This window comes from Equus przewalskii, chromosome 7 (assembly GCF_037783145.1).
Source record: "Equus przewalskii isolate Varuska chromosome 7, EquPr2, whole genome shotgun sequence".
Lineage (NCBI taxonomy): Eukaryota > Metazoa > Chordata > Mammalia > Perissodactyla > Equidae > Equus > Equus przewalskii.
In genome coordinates this window covers 10884111-10900292 of record NC_091837.1, presented here as the reverse complement: position 1 = coordinate 10900292, position 16182 = coordinate 10884111, and the positions used below count along the sequence as shown (strand labels likewise).

Sequence of the window (16182 nt, the reverse complement as noted above, 5' to 3'; positions counted from 1 at the left end):
CCTAGATCCAGGATCTCTCTTTGCTGACTTGCTTGGCACTTTTTACCTAAAACCACCAAAGCAGGGCCAGCTACCCTGTTCCATCTGCCTCTCCGAGGCCCAGTTCCGCACTCTGTTAGGCACAAGCTGGGGTGGGAGGTGATGAGGCTGGAGGTCACATCCTGGCTACCCCGCTCAGTGGCTGGGCGTCCTGGGTCAATGGGGGGCGTCGTTCTCAGGACCTCAGTGTTCACATCTGAGAAATGGAAACAACAGCCGGAGCCAAGAGCGGTGAGGAACCACATAATGTCCATCAGGCCTGGCGCGGAGCCAACATGCTTTTGTGGCAGGAGAGCAGCACATCAATAAATGCGTGTGGCTGCGTTCCAATAAAGAGTATGCACGAAAGCAGGCGCCAGGCTACCTCTGTCCCACCGCCCGGGTTTGCCAGCCCCCTGGTCTAGACAACGGAAGACAATCTTGGCTGCACACGACCCCGGGGACCTGGACAAGCCCTGGAAACGCAAACGCAGCGAGCTGTGGGGGAAGCAGTGTGTGTTTTGGTTCTGGGCCCCATCTCAGGAAGGCCGGTGGGAGGACTCAGGCCGCCAGCCTTTGGTGGGTGAAAGAAAACATACAACTCGGGAAAACAAAGAGTTGATTTTTTGAAAAAAGAAGGACACGCACGCACACGGAATCATCTGGCAAATGGTCTGTCCCCAAGTAAAGACTTAACCAGAGAGACTTGTGTGCTGGCGCTTTATATGCATTTTGCCTCCAACAACAACCCTGGGCGGTGGGCACTATTATTGGCCCCATTTCACAGAGGGGGAAGCTGAGGCTCAGAGAGGTGAAGTGCTCAGCCCGAGGTCACACAGCCGACAGTGACCGACTGAGCCTGAACTGGAAGCAGGTCTATCTGAGGCCAGAACCAGAAGCCAAATGCCTACCCTGCGCAATACACAGACGGGGAAGCTCTCTGTCTGAGGTCACGCGGGTGCTCAGGGCAGTGACAGCTTGGACTCCTGGCTCCCGTCCCACAGCCTTGCCCCCAGCGCCTGGCACGGCCCCTGCTCTGTGCTTCCTGTTCAGGAACGCACAGGGCCCGTGCCTGGTAAACAACGCAAAGCAGAAAAGGCCAGGGTGACCTTGTGGGGGCCGGGGCTTCCTGCACCCACCACACACACACACACACACACACACACACACACCCTTGTCTGCATTTCTCTGCTGACGAGCAGCCAGAGGTGGGCGGAAGAGCACTGGAGTTGGAGCCCACACACCTGGCTTTGAGTCTGGGTTCTGGTGACTACCAGCAATGCAGCCCTGGAGCGGGGGGCGTCCCCTAATTTCTCTGTGCCTCAGTTTCCTCATCTGTGAAATGGGGATGCTAAGAGCAGCTGTGAGGATGACACGCACGCACGGACAGAGCGCCCTCAGCACAGAGCCTGTGACTCCATCACAGTGATTTCTTCCCTGGATAGCAAAATCACCGGAAATTGTTAATAGGCGGATCCCCGGGTCCCGCCCCCAAATACTCTGACCTGGCAGTTCTGGGATGGGGCCCAGGGAGCTGCATTTTACCACACACGCCCCCCTACTCTATGAAACGCTGCCGAGGGCCCTGAACCCAGCACTGGACGAGGAGCGATGGGGCCCGCCCAGGCCAGGCACGGGGACGGCAATGGCCACAGAGGCTGCAGGCCCAGAGTGCACCCCCGAAGCTGGACAGGCCCAGGTGCCCTCTGGGCTTGGCCACTTGTCTGCTGTGTGACCTTGAGCGGGTGACTTCTCCCTTCTGGGCCTCGCTCGCCTCATCTTCCGAATAAGCAAACAGCACCTACCGGCCTGGCTGTCGTGAGCTGGCTCAGAGCATGAGCTCAGTGACATCGGCCACGATTAGTACTATGACTTCTTAGGGGGCACAGGCCTGCCCGTAAGGAGTGGCTGAGCAACAGATACAGGAGAGGCAGACAAGCCACACAGAGGGGGACGGAACCCAGGACGGGGGCCATGCGGGTGGCTGCGGGAGCCTCTGCAGGGCTGTGTCTGGCCACCCAGTGCCAAGACCACGGACAGACACACAGACGCCACCGGAGAGCAGTGCCAGCACCATCGCTGACAGCCGTGAGGGAGAAGGGAACGGAGGAGGAAGGCGGCCGGGAAGCAGGTGCCCAGTGACCGCGGTCCAGCGCAGCAGGACTTGAGAATCCAGTCCACTCGGCTCTTCGAGCCTCTGTGTGCCATGGACCCCTTCACTGGCTGGTGAAGTCTACAGATCCCTTCTGAGAAGTGTTTTTAAATGGAATAAAATAGAGGATTAAAAGGACACCAATTATAGTAAAATCTGGCTGAGAACACAACTATGAAAAATGCCACAGTACAGTAATCTATGTGCTCCTTTATTAAAAGGATAAATAAGATCCAGGGCGGGTCCTGGGGCCACTGTCATTTGCATGTAGTGACGAGGAGAGTTAGCCACAGCAAGAAAGGTCATATAAAGACACAGTGGTTTGGGGCCGGCCTGATGGTGCAGTGGTTAAGTTCACACACTCTGCTTCGGCGGCCCGGGGTTCATCAGTTTGGATCCCGGGTGCAGACCTACACACTGCTCATCAGGCCATGCTGAGGCAGCGTCCCACATACAAAGTAGAGGAGGATTGGTACAGATGTCAGCTCAGGGGCCATCGTCCTCAAGCAAAAAAGAGGAAGACCGGCAACAGACGTTTGCACAGGGCCAATCTTCCTCAGCAAAAAAAAAGTAAGGGGGTGCCCCAAAACTCAGTCATCAAGATCAAGAACGTTTTAGTGCAATATTTTTAAATGAATGCCAAAAAACCATGAGATTTTTAAACAGGATAAAACAATGGGGCTGTGCCAAGTGGTACTGGAGCCTGAGGCAGAAGGAAAATATCAGGAATATGGTCTTGTCTTTATTTAAAATTTTGACCTTTAAGCTATGGCCGCCCTTTAGCTATCGCCCCCAACTCCTCCTCCCCCAGCCCCTGGCAACCACTCATCCACTCCCCGTCTCCATGGATTTGCCACTTCTGAATACTTCCTATAAAAGCAGTCACACAATACCCGGTCTTCAGTGGTCAGCTCCTTTCACTTAGCATAAAGTTGTCAAGATCCATCCACCGGTTTTGGGTTTTCTTAACTTGCATTAAAATGTGACTGATCCCGATGACTGAGTTTTTGGCACTCCCTTAATTTCTGCACCTGGGGCGAGTGCCTGAGCGCTGCCTGGGGCCCCTCCAGACCAAAGCTGGGTTTCTGTGAACTCCGAAATCGACAGCATGGTTATGTACGCACTGCACCCAGGAGCCAGGGAGCTCAGGGCCCCCAGAAGCCCCCCAGCCTGGACAGCAGGAGCCCCTAGGAGCCTCTCGAGGAAATCCACGCAGGGGTGGAGGCGGGCTCCCCACAAAGCCCCACTCCTTCCGGGATCATTCTCCCTCAACTCGCCTGAGAAAGTCTACTGCCACTTCCGCCTTGAAGCAAGCATTTATTGAGCTCCAGCTGTATACACCACTTGTCACCTCCCCATACACTGAGCTCAATTTGCAGCCACTTCATTCCCTTCCCTCAGACAGTCAGCGTGCACCCCCTGAGGCAGGCGACGAGTCTGGGAGACAGGCACGGGACAGGAGTCAGGGTTCGTCTCTGCTGCTCCCTGGCTGCGCAGCTCTGGGCAACACACTCAGCCTCTCTGAGCCTTGTTTTCCTCATCTGTTCAATTGGGTGCCCAGGGAGCCCTCCTAACAGGGCTGTAGAGAGGAGACAGCAACAGTCCTTGGTGAACTGTCACCTGACGTCAGCAAATGCACGCTCACTCCCAGCCGGACCCGAGCCAAGGGTGTAGTGAGCATGGCACCAGCGGATGCTCCCACGCGCCCAGGAAGAAAGGCGATGTCCCATTTCACAGATGAGGAGTCAGAGGCTCAGGGTAGTGAAGGAGCTTGTCCAGCGCCACACAGCTGGGAGGGGCAAGGCCAGGATTTAAACAGAGCTCTGACTCCAAAACGCGGGAGCCTAGAACTCAAGCTGAACTCATCTGCCTCGTAAAGTGCCAGGCTCCTCCATTCGAAGACCCCACGACGGGTCCCTATGGGTTTAAGGGAGCGGGACGCACATGAACAGCTCCTGGGGGATCCAGGACCCCCAGCCCTCCCCCGTGCTGTCCTGACAGGCACGGGGCACCTCAGCCCTGTCTTCATCCAAACCGTATGTCCCTTCCGCCTACAGTAGCGTCACCGAGTCTGTGGGGAAGGGAGGGGCCAGCCTGGAAGGGCAAAGCAGAGAGGAGTGTCCCCAGCCCAGGACAAGGGGGAGCGGGTCCCAATCCTGGCCGCACTGCCAAAGCGCCCTGCAACCAGGACATGCCTCTCCCCTCTCTGGGACTCAGTTTCCCCATCACTGACTTCCAGGGGGAGGCTGAACTCTACGTCTTTCTCCCCTGCCCCACCCCCAATTTCAGCAGCTAGAACCTTCTATGATTCAATGCCTGAACTGCGCTCTAAGATTTCACCTGCAAAAAGAGTTCCTGCTTAATATTCTGAAAAGCACAAGAGAAGTCAGTTTCCTCATCTGTAAAATGAGGACGCTGACAGCCCCCACCTCCCGGGGCTGCTGAGAGGGAGCAAGACAACACATCCGAAGGGTTCCGAGGGGCCCCTGACTCACGTGCAGCCCCAACACAGGTGGTCCAGGATCCCGCCACCGGGAAGGTGACCTTGTGTGAGGCTCTCAGCCTCTCCAAACCTCAGTGTCCCCACCTGAAGATGGAACCCACTTCACAGGCTGCTGAGAAGGCGCGACAGCTCAGGGTGGCCACAGCAGGTAGCCCGGCGCCTGGCACCCTGGAAACTCTTAAGGAACAGAAGCCACTGTATCCAGCATCCCCCAGAATCCACAGGGAGAGGCCTCGGCCGCCCACACTCTCAAGGTTTGGGGAAGCCATGCAGCTGAGCCAGTCTGGGTTTCACCCCAGAGAGTTCTGGGAAACTCCTGCGGGCAGATGCCTCTCCTGCCCAGGAGGAGGGGCTGTCCCCAGGAGAACACTCACCCTTTCTTTGGCCACGGCTGCATATCCTCCCACCACAGACCACCTAACTAGTCTTCCTCCTTGGCCAGCACCCACGTCACTTTCTGCCTCAAAGCACAAGGCATCATGGGATTACAGGAGGTGAGGCACACGGCAGGGTGGCCCAATGGTTAAGGGCATGGGCGGAGGGCTCAGAGGGGACGGGGCCACACCCGGCTTGGCCAAGGATAGACGGTGAGACCCTGGGCCGGTTAACTTCAAGGGCCTCACTTTCCTCATCTGTAAAATGGGGCTGAAGTGCCTGCCTCAGGGGGCTGCTGGGATGACGACTAAGGCGAGACCTCAGGGCAGGACCTGGCAGGACTTCAGGAAACGCCAGCTACTAATTGATCATCATCTCTAATTAGATGTTCTAATTAAATATTCATGGCATAACCACAACAGGCTTGGATACGACCATAAAAAGGATCCACTCCCTGGCAAGACATCGGGGCTGAGATGTTAGGTGATAAAAAGATTATCTGATCCCATGCTGATAAATATTGATGTTGGAAGAACACTCCAGAAAAATACATCCTACAATGCTAACTGGAGTTTCATTTATTTCTCCTTTTTTTCCCCTGAATTTTCTAACTATTCTACAGTGAGTATCTATCAAGGGTGTGATGCAAAATAAAAACGAATGGAAAAATGCAATTGGGGTGACTTCTAGGTATGCTGCAAAACTCTGAGACCCGGAGTGGGGAACACAGAGCCAGCCTTGGAGAAAGCTCGGTGTGAGCCCAGACTGGGGAGGTCGGCCAAGGTCACACGGCAAGGTCATGGAGCAGCCAGGCCTGGGCCCAGCTTTCCCGACACCCAGACCTGGGCTTCTCTGCTGTCATCACGCTTGTTCATTCTAACAAGATTAAGCAGACTGGCCTTCATCAAAGTCTGGCTCTGGAGTCAGGCTGCAGATCCTGGCAGGGCCATGGGCTATGTGACCTGGGGCAAGACACAACTTCTGTGGGCATCGGCTTCCTCATTTTTATAATGAGAATCAGCCCGGCAGCACTGCCCTATGGCTTTGTAAAGATTAAACAAGATAATGCAGGTAAGCACTCAGTACCAAGCTGAGCCAACAGTAGGTGTCTTAGGTCCTATTATTATTATTATTACTCTTGTTAGTATGCGGAAACTAGCTATGTGATGGAGAACCCTTTGGAGGACATGGAATGCCAATCCAGTAGGCACAGGAAGGAAATTGAGACTTGGGTACTAGGGAGCCATGGCAGGTGTTTGAGCAGGGGAGGAGCAGTATGACTCTGAAGCTACACAGAGCTGGAGGCCGTGCCCACCTACAGGGACTGTCTCTGCCAATCCTCCATCACAGGCTCCACATCCTGGGCAGTCCTCCCAGTGCTGCACAACTCCCACGCCCCCACCCCTGCACTTCCAGGCTTGCCTGCTTCCTGGGTGCCACCTGGGCTGGTGAAGGTCAACAAGGTGGGGGACTTGAAGCAGCCCACATGGCCTCAGTCCAGAGATGGGCCAACCAGGAGGCCCAGATGCCTGGCGGGGGCCACAGGGTGGCTGGGGAGAAATGGCCCTTACTTCATAGCCATGAAGACTGGTTTCCTCCTACTTTGCTGTGTGCCCTTGGGAAAGTCCCTCCCCGTCTCTGAGCTCCAGTTTGCCCACACACAAAGAGGGCCTGAACCGCTTCCGTCTGCTTCTGGGCTGCCAGAGGGATGCAACACCGTAAGACAACAACGGTTTCCTTTGGCTGCGCTCCCACTACGCGCCAGGCCTGGTGCCAAGGGCTCTCACTAAATCCTCGCAACTCTGGCAGTGGGTCCTCATACCATTCCTATTTTTACATTTCACTTAATGACTCAAGTCACAGGTATACTCTCCATGTCTTAAAAAAAAACAGAGAAGGCTTAAGTCTCTTAGGAGGAAAACCTGCAATCCTGTCTTCTTCTCTCTTAAGAGGTGGCGACAGTTTGAGGAGGAGCCACCCACACCCGCTTCCTATGAGGTGACAGCTAAACAGGACCCCTCTCCCGCCCTCCCAAACACCCAGCCTTCCATCTCTCCATTCTTCCTGAGCAGCCCGGGATGGCACCGGTCCCTCTGGAACTTGCTGGGTTCACTCCCCACTATGTCGTGGAGATCTTCCCACATCAGCCTATTTGGTCCGTTATTCATAAACCGGGCCTGAGCACCAACTGTGTGCCAGACCCTGTTCCAGCACAGGGCCACCTCAGCAGGGACACAGACAAAGCCCCAGCCCTCGGAGGGTGCTCCCACCTCATGGAAGACAAGACGCGTCAATATGCAAGACCCGATGGACCTCCCTGCCTCTTTTTCATCGCTCTGGAGCATCCCTGGCCGGGATGGCCCATCATGCACCTGGCCAAGACCTTCCTGCGGGACACTTATCGATGCAACGCATCCCGTCACAAAGGAGCAGGCCTCCTTGTGCCCGTGTGTGAAGGACGCCCTGGGCTTCCCAACTGCATCAGCAGGGTCTCCTGGAAGTTTGCTAGTTCCGTCCCACTGGTCCTGACTCAGAGTCTGCACTTTAACCAGACCCCACGCCTTCCCGTGCACGTTAAGACTCGAGAAGCACAGCTCCAAGTAGCTACCTAAAGCGGGGCGGCTGCTCAGGGGCTGTGCATCCTCTACGTTTCAGCAGAGACTGCCAAGAGGGCCCATGGAGGACCCTCCCGCCAGCGTGCCCATGCTCCCCTTCTGTGCCAACTTCGTACTGTCAGACGTTGCTGTTTCTGCCAAGCTGACAATTCCTCCCATTTTCCGGACACGGAGACTGAGGCTGAACAAGGTGTCGACAACCAGAACCCGGAGTCAATGACCTCTACGGCCTCCCCCAGCTCTGGCTTTGAGGATCCGGCCACATCCCGGGCCTGTTCGCACCAGCTTCCTGCCCAACCTCTCTGGCTGTCAGACAGCAGCTCCACGCAGGAAGCAGGAAGGGTCACGGCTCAGCAAGCAAAGGAAAGAGAGTTTCCGAGGGAGGGAACGGGCTCTGTGGGCGGGGCCTGTGCGAGCGCCACCTGGGGCACTGCCCTGTGCCTGTTCATGTCCAGTCATCCGGGACGAAGGACCAGGCTGGCACACAGGGCAAGCCTGTCCTTGTCATGCACAAGACGTCATAACACCAGGGCTCTGGGGTGAGGGTGAGGACGGGGCCGTGGGGGCAGGAAAGGGCCCTGGAACCCAGGAACTGGTTGGGGGCCCGGCTTTGCTGTCACCAGCTACCCATCTTAGCCTCAGTTTCTTCTCCTGAAAAGTGGGCTCATGCCCCTCCCACAGAGAGCTGCCGGAGGACTTACGTGCAGATTCGTCAACAACATAGCAGCCACCTGGAGCCCCTGCCAGGCCAGCACTGTACCACTCCACTCAACTTACTACATCCTCACAGCAAGCAGCTGGGGTCAGCCCTGTTATGTCGACAGATGGGGAAACAGGCTCAGAGAGGTGCAGCACCCTGCCCTGGATCTCACACTGAGAGACAACCAACCACAGGAGCAGCGGCCTTGGACCGGCAAAGTCAGCCTTCCTCATGTGAATTCTGCCTCTGTTGAGCTGTGTGACCCTGGGCAAGCCGCTTCACCTCTCTGAGCCTCAGCTTCCAAAGTAGTGAAATGGGGATACAACACAGAGATCGGAGATGGAAGGCCACCCTGCAAACTGGAGAGTACTGTATGTGCCCTCCCGCAGGGCTCCATGCTGTCACCCCTAAAAGACCCAGCCCAGGAAGACCTGCAATGAGACGTGGGCCCCTCGGCCCTCTCCTGCACTCTAGGTGTGACATGGGTGAGGCCATGCAACGCTGGCAGCCCCCAGAGAGGGAAGGCCACTTGCTTGAGGTCACACAGCTGATAAGCAGTGGAAAGCAGCAAAGGGTGGGATACCAAACCTGAGTGGGGTGCCGGCTGCAGCCAGGGTGGGGGTGAGGGCCCGGCCGGGGCTGGCAGGTGTCTGGAGCGGGGACCGCCAGGAACAGGCAGACGTGCTGTGGCCGAGGACTCTCCTGCTGGCTCTTAGCTGCGAGGCCTCTTTGAAGAACCAGACAGTCCCGGATGAGCCCGCCTCTCCCAAAGGCTCCTCCTCCCTGGGGCGGCTGGTCACCAGTCCCTGGACAGGCCGTGGGCACTACCTGTCTGGGGCCTCCGGGCTGCTCTCTGCCGCTGTGGCTCAGGCTCCCAGGCCATGCAGTCTCCCTACAGCCGAACTTTTCCACCTTCTGGAATGTTCTCTCACCACTGCGGCCAGAGTGGGTAGCACCACAGAAACCTGCCCACATTCCCCCCACCGCCTAAATCCTCCCATGAGCCCTCACCCTCAGCAGAACACACCGGCTCCTCCCCAGGGTTTAGAACAGCGACAGCAAGAGAAGTCCGAGCGGGGAGCCACACGGGAATTCAGTTTCCCAGGAGCCAATTCAAAAGCTCAAAAGAAAAAGGGGAAATTAAATTCAGTAATAGATTTCATTTGACCCAATATGTCCAAAACATTATCACTAATCAATACAAAAATTAACAGAAACATAATAAGAAATAAATATAAAAATTAAAATTAATGAGACTCTTTTGTTTTTTTTGAGAAAGATTAGCCCTGAGCTAACTGCTGCCAATCCTCCTCTTTTTGCTGAGGAAGACTAGCCCTGAGCTAACATCCGTGCCCATCTTCCTCTACTTTATATGTGGGACGCCTGCCACAGCATGGCTTGCCAAGCGGTGCCATGTCCGCACCCGGGATCCGAACCAGTGAGCCCCGGGCTGCCGAGAAGCGAAACGTGCAAACTTAACCACTGTGCCACCGGGTAGGCCCCTTAATGAGACACTTCACTTTCTTTAATTCTTTCCTTATACTGAGTCTCAGAGACCTGGGGCGTATCTTCCACTCTTAGCACACTGTAATTTGGACGATCAGTTTTCCGTGGCAATATCTGAACCGTATTTAGAGTTTATCAAATTTAAAGTTGAAAACGTACATTCACATCCCCCGCTGGTTGCACACATCTTCAAAAATGTTCCCAGAACGGAATTGAGTATCTCTTGAGAAATCTAAACTTCAATTATCTTAAAATAAAACACTCAGTCCCTCGGCCGCGTTCGCCAGTTTCAAGGGCTCAGCAGCCGCGTGTGGCGTGTGGCTCCCAGGCTGACGGCGTCCTTCACCGTCTGGTCCCCACGGCCCCCGCAGCTTCATTTCCAGGCCTGTCCCAGACAAGGAGCAAAACCTCTGCGCACACCCCGAGTTTCTACCCCATGAGTGCTGCCCTTCCTCGAGGGTCCCCGCTTCCCGCCAACTCCCACTCATTCCTTAAAACTCAGCTCCAGACTCCTCCATCTGCGAAGCTTTCGCTCACAGCCCGCGGCCCGGACAACATCCCCACCCCTCTGCCCATCCCCCTCAATGCACCGTCACACGGGATTGTCACCGTCCAGCTTGAGGTTTCAACCTCGCCCTGTCGATGTTCCGGTCAGATAATTGTAGGCTGTTCAGCAGCGTCCCTGGCCTCTACCCGCTAGATGCTAGCTGCACCCCCTCCCCCCGTCGTGACAACCAAAAATGTCTCTGGGCATTGCCAAGTGTCCCCTGGAGGCACAATCACCCCTGGCTGGGAGCCAGCGCCTGGCACACAGAAGGCGCCCAAGCTTGCACCTCAACAGAAGCAGCTCACCCAAGGATACTCTACCATGAGGCTTGCCTCCTCCAGGAAGCCTTCTGTGATGCCCCAGCCTGGTTAGCACTTCCCCTGGGCTCCCACAGCCCCCCACACTCACGCCGGTGCCTCCCCCTCCAAGGAACGGGGTCTTGTTCACTGTTGTACTTTCAACGCCTAGCCCAGAGATTAGTATACAGTAGGCACTTACTAGATATTTACAGAACTGACCTGAGAAACAGGGATGACTGAGGTTGAAAAGACCCACAGGATCAGTTTTGCATATTTTAGTTCAGGGCTCTTTCATCCCAGCAAAGGTACTAATGACAGTCACAGCTCCAGTTATACATCAAGCACTGGGCTAACTCTGCAGGGTTTAGAGAGGGAAACTGAGGCTCAGGCAGGCGAAGAGCTTGCCCTGTGTTCAAATCAATGATTCTGAGGCTCAAAACTCCCGGTTCCTCCTCTTACTGATCAACAGAAGCTACACATGGTAGAGTATTTGCAATACATATATCAAAGAAGATGTCCGGAATATATAAAGAGCTCTGCGAAATCAATAAGAACAGGACAGGCAACCCAAGATGAAAATGGGCAAATGTAAAGAGCGATTTCATCCAAGAGGTTATCTAAATAGTCAATAAGCATATGAAAAGGTACTCAATCTCATTGTCCATCAGGGAAATAAACGCAAATTAAAAGTACAACATGGACCATGTACATCTGAACGGCTTTAAAAAAAAAAAACACCAGTGTTAACAAGGATGTGATGCAACCAGAACCTTCATGCTCTGCTGGTGGGAGCATAACCTGGCAAATCCCTTTGGAAAACTGTTCAGCAAAACAGAGACAAAAGCTGAACAGGCACGTTCTCCATGACCGGCAAATCCACCACTAAGTACACGTCCATCAGAAATGCATCTAACTGTTCACCGAGGGGCACACATCCAAATGTTCCCAACGGTGCCGTTTGCAATAGACCCTGGCTGGGGGCCATCCCTGAAGGGGGCACAAGACACTCTGGGGCCAGGGGGCTGCTGGCACGTGTTTTTCTTGACCTGTGACACAAGCACACTCGTCTTCTGAAAACCCACCGAGGGGTCCACTCGGGACGTGGGCCGCTTTCTGTCCGTATGACAGACTTCACTAAAAACAGTCTTCAAGAATCACTTTGTAAAAGCTGAGGAAGGGTGGTGCTGGCCGGGCGTCCTCCCCACCACAAACCGGTCCCGTCTGCTGCAGAGGACACACACCATCCATTCATTCATTCCATCAACGCACGCTGGCAGGCGCCCTCCCAGCTCCAGGCTTGCTGCCGGGCACCGGAACCATAAAGGTGAGCTCAGCCGTGGCCTCCAATGACAGTGCCACCCACATCCCGGGTCCTGGCACACACACCGCCAAGCCCACACTCAATAAAGGAAGGAGCAGCCAGGCTGGGGCGCCTCTGATGGGAAGCCAAGGCGGTGACGGCTGCTGGACCTCCTCTGGCTCCGCGCCCCCTTGGCTTGAGAAACTTTTCAGGCTTTTTCCTTACGCTGGGCCAACCCCAGCCATTCTGGCACGGGTGGCAGAGGTTTCATACTCGGCCACTCGTCTCTGCCACCATCTCCCCTCCCGCCCGCCAGGCTTTCCTCTTCTCTCGCAGGCTCCTGACTCCCAGATTGTCACGTCCAGCCCAAGTCTGTCTCCTCAAGGTCAGACTGGGGCGTCAACTGTCTCCCTGTCACCTTCACTTGGGCATTGAGCTGGTACCTCAAAATTAGTATGTGTAAGGCGGATCTCCTGTTTTTGTCCCCAACTCGTTCTACCCGCTGTTGGTGGCAGCTCATTATGCTCAGGCCAGAAGCCTCAGGGGCAGCCCACAGCCCTGACCCCTCTCTCCGTCTCTCTTCCACCCCAACCCAAGCCGCAGCAAGTCTGCCAACTTCACCTCCAAAACAGCCATGCAGTGATCTCCTGGATATGACACCAAAGGCACAGGTAACAAAAGAAAAGACAGACAAACTGGACTTCATGGAAATCAAAACATCTGTGCCTCAAAAGACATTATCCAGGGAGTAAAAAGGCAACCCACAGAAAGGGAGAAAATATTTGCAAATCATCTACGTGACCAGGGGTTAATATCCAGCATATGGAGAGAACTCTGAAAACTCAACAACAACAAAACAAACAACCCATTTCAAAAATGGGCAAAGGTCAGGGCCCGCTGGATGGTGCAGCGGTTGGGTTTGCACTCTCCACTTCGGCGCCCTGGGGTTCGCAGGTTCGGATCCCACATGTGGACCTACACACCTCTCATCAAGCCATGCTGTGGTGGCGTCCCACATACAAAATAGAGGAAGATTGGCACAGATGTTAGCTCAGGGACAATCTTCCTCACCAAAAAAAAAAAAAATGGGGGGCGTCAAATAACTTGAATAGACATTTCTCTCCAAAGAAGATATATAAATGGTCAATAAGCACATGAAAAGGACATCACTAATCATCAAGGAAATGCAAATCAAAATAACAATAAGATATCGCCTCACACACGTTAGGATGGCTCCTATAAAAAAAAACCAGAAAATGGGGGGCTGGCCCCGTGGCCGAGTGGTTGGGTTCGCGTCCTCCACTGCAGGCAGCCCAGTGTTTTGTTGGTTCGAATCCTGAGTGCGGACATGGCACTGCTCATCAAACCACGCTGAGGTGGCGTCCCACATGGCACAACTAGAAGGACCCACAACGAAGAATACACAACTAGGTACCAGGGGGCTTTGGGGAGAAAAAGGAAAAAAATAAAATCTTAAAAAAAAAAAAAAAAAAACGAAAACGGCAGTGTCAGCAAGGATGCAGAGAAACTAGAAGCCTCCTACACTGCTGGTAGGAATGCAAACTGGTGCAGCCACCATGGAAAACAGTATGGAGCTTCCTCAAAAATTAAAAATAGAACTGCCGTAAGACCCAGCAATTCCATTTCCAGGTATATATCCCCAAAAGAATGGACAGCAGGGACTTGCAGAGATATGCGCACCCCCACGTGCAGTGCAGAATTATTCACGATCGCCAGAAGGTGGAAGCAACCCAAGTGTGTCCATCACAGGTGAAAGGAGAAACAAACATGGTCTGTCCACACAGTGGAATATTATTCAGCCCTTAAAAAGGAAGGAAATTCTGCAATAGGCTCCCACAGGGATGAACCTTGGGGACATTACGACAAATAAGCCAGTCACAAAATGACGAATACTGGAGGATTCCAGTTCTGTGAGGTCCCCGCGGCAGTCAAAATCACAGAGACAAACTATAACGGTGGGCGCCAGGAGGGTGGAGGAGGGAGAATGGGGAGTCGCTGGTTAATGGACCAGTTTCAGTTTTATAAGATGAAAAGAGTGCTGGAGACGCATGGTGGTGATGGTTGCCCAGCAGTGTGGATGTCCCTAACACCACCGAACTGTCCACTTAAAAATGTAGGACGGTAAGTTTTATGTTCTGTGTATTTTCACACACACGCATGCACGAAAAAGCTAGAATCTGCCCCCAGCTTCCCATCACTGGCACTTGTTGGGCGCCCACCTCTCCCCGCCCTGGTGCCAGGCCCCTCGTTTCTGGGCTGCGTAACCGGCTCCCCAGCTACACCCGTCTCCCCAGTCCATTTGCACGGAGCAGCCGGAGCGATCGGCCGAAGACGGCTCGGGTCACGGCCCTTTGCTACTCTGAACCCTCACGGCTGCCCCGTCACTCAGGAAAAGCCAGTCCCCACCCAGCCCGCAGGCCCCAGGCTCTACCTGGCCCTTACCTTCCTGTCCTCGCCCCCCCGGCCACACCTGGCTTCCTTCCAGCCCCACGGCCCCACTGTCGGTCACACACCGGAGCAGCTCCCTCCTCAGGGCCGCTGCCCCAGTGGCCCCGCTGCCCAGCTGCCCTTTCCCCCAACAGCCACTCGATCTTCCCAGGCTTGCTCGCGTCTCTCTCCTGATCACCCAGCTCACGCTGTCACCTGCCCCACCGACATGGCACTCCAGACCTCCTGACGCCACACGATTTTTCCCTTTCCCCAGTCCCTACCACCTTCAACACGGCACATGACTGACTGACTGTCCTCCGTGGTCGCTGTCTGGGGGCCTGGAACACTCTGCCCACTAGAGTGGAGCTTGGCGCACAGTAGGTGCTCCAGAAATAGTTACTGCATTCCCACTCTGGGCCCCCTTCTGGATGCCCCATGATCCCGACCCGCCCTCATCACAGCAACCACGAAATACTCGACTCCACAAGACCACCTGAACTCCCCATGTTATTTCCTGAGCTTCATTTCCTTCCAGGCTGACTCCATCTTAGGTCAATAAAAGTCAGCTAGAGAGTTTTGCAGCACCCTTGGGGAGCTCAGTAAGGAGGCTGTGGGGCTGGTGGTGTGGGGCCACCACCTGGGGAGCCTGGCTGAGATAGAAGCCAAGAGATGGAGACATGACACCCTGATATTAGGTAGGCTCCTGGATCCAGCCACGCCTGAAGCCATCCCAACCCCTCAACTTTTTGGTTATATGAGCCAATACATTCACTTTTGTGCTTAATTCCATGGGAGCTGGGTTTCTGTCTCTGATAATCAAAAGTCCCAACTAATAGGTGTCTACATACCCTCTCCCCAACCTTATCTTTGCCTGCTTGTTATTGCCTCAATTCAAGCATTGCCTTTTCTGGGAAACCTTCCCGGAACATCCAGACTAGATTCAGCACCTGCTATGTCTCACAGCCCCCTGTGCCTACTCCTCACCATTCTCCACGGCAACTGCTGTCTGCCCCTCATCTCCCACACTTGACTGTGGGGAGCTCACAGGCTGAGGGGCCCTCTAGTCTTAATTTTTCTCCTGTGTATTCCCATCCTTAACACAGAGCCTGGCACACCGACTGGCACTCATATTTTATTGTTTGAGCTCACTGATCGGTAAGTGTCCTCAGGTATCAGAGTGCTGAAAAAGTGAGTTTTGCAGAAAGATGGACCTGAGTCTGAATTCTCCAGCTATTAGCTTTGTGACCTTAGGCAAGTCACTTAACCTCTCTGGGCCTCATCTTCTTATCTGTGAAAGGGAGAGAGCAGCTAAATACACCCAGAGGCCTTAATACCACATGGGAGCAGAGTAAACGCTCAATCAACAGCAGTGCCAGCCCCCATCTTCTCCTCCAGGGCCAAAGTCCTGCCCTGCCCTTTCATTTCTGCTCCACCACCAGCGTGGGCATCTGTCAACCTGCCTGCCAAGAAGGCATTCTCCAGTTTTCTGGCATCAGTTCTTATGACGAGGCTGGGACTGACCCCATGCCCAGGACCAGAACTGAGGTCTGGCCAGGAAGAGAATACAGATGTGCATAGACGGGCAGGAGACTCCAGATAGGTGAACAGAGATCGATCCCAGGATTTGCAAGGATTATTAGAGAAATGGCTCTCTTACAGCCAAGATGGTTAAGTTAACAGGAGGTATGCCTGGAGGAGACAGTAATGGGGAGAGCA

General features: G+C 54.5%; 1 protein-coding gene across 5 annotated transcripts in view; it reads right to left on the bottom strand.

Moving 5' to 3' along the window:
- The window catches only part of TPST2 (tyrosylprotein sulfotransferase 2), a 55007-nt gene that overhangs the window by 20921 nt on the left and 17904 nt on the right, over positions 1–16182 (bottom strand). Inside the window, exon 1 of one of the 5 annotated variants that reach the window (XM_070626941.1) lies at positions 8952–9427. The exons of the other annotated variants lie outside the window; for them this stretch is intronic. The gene's annotated coding sequence lies outside the window, so the exon portion shown is untranslated. Of the gene's footprint in view, positions 1–8951; positions 9428–16182 lie in introns of those variants that run through there. 5 annotated transcript variants of the gene reach the window in all.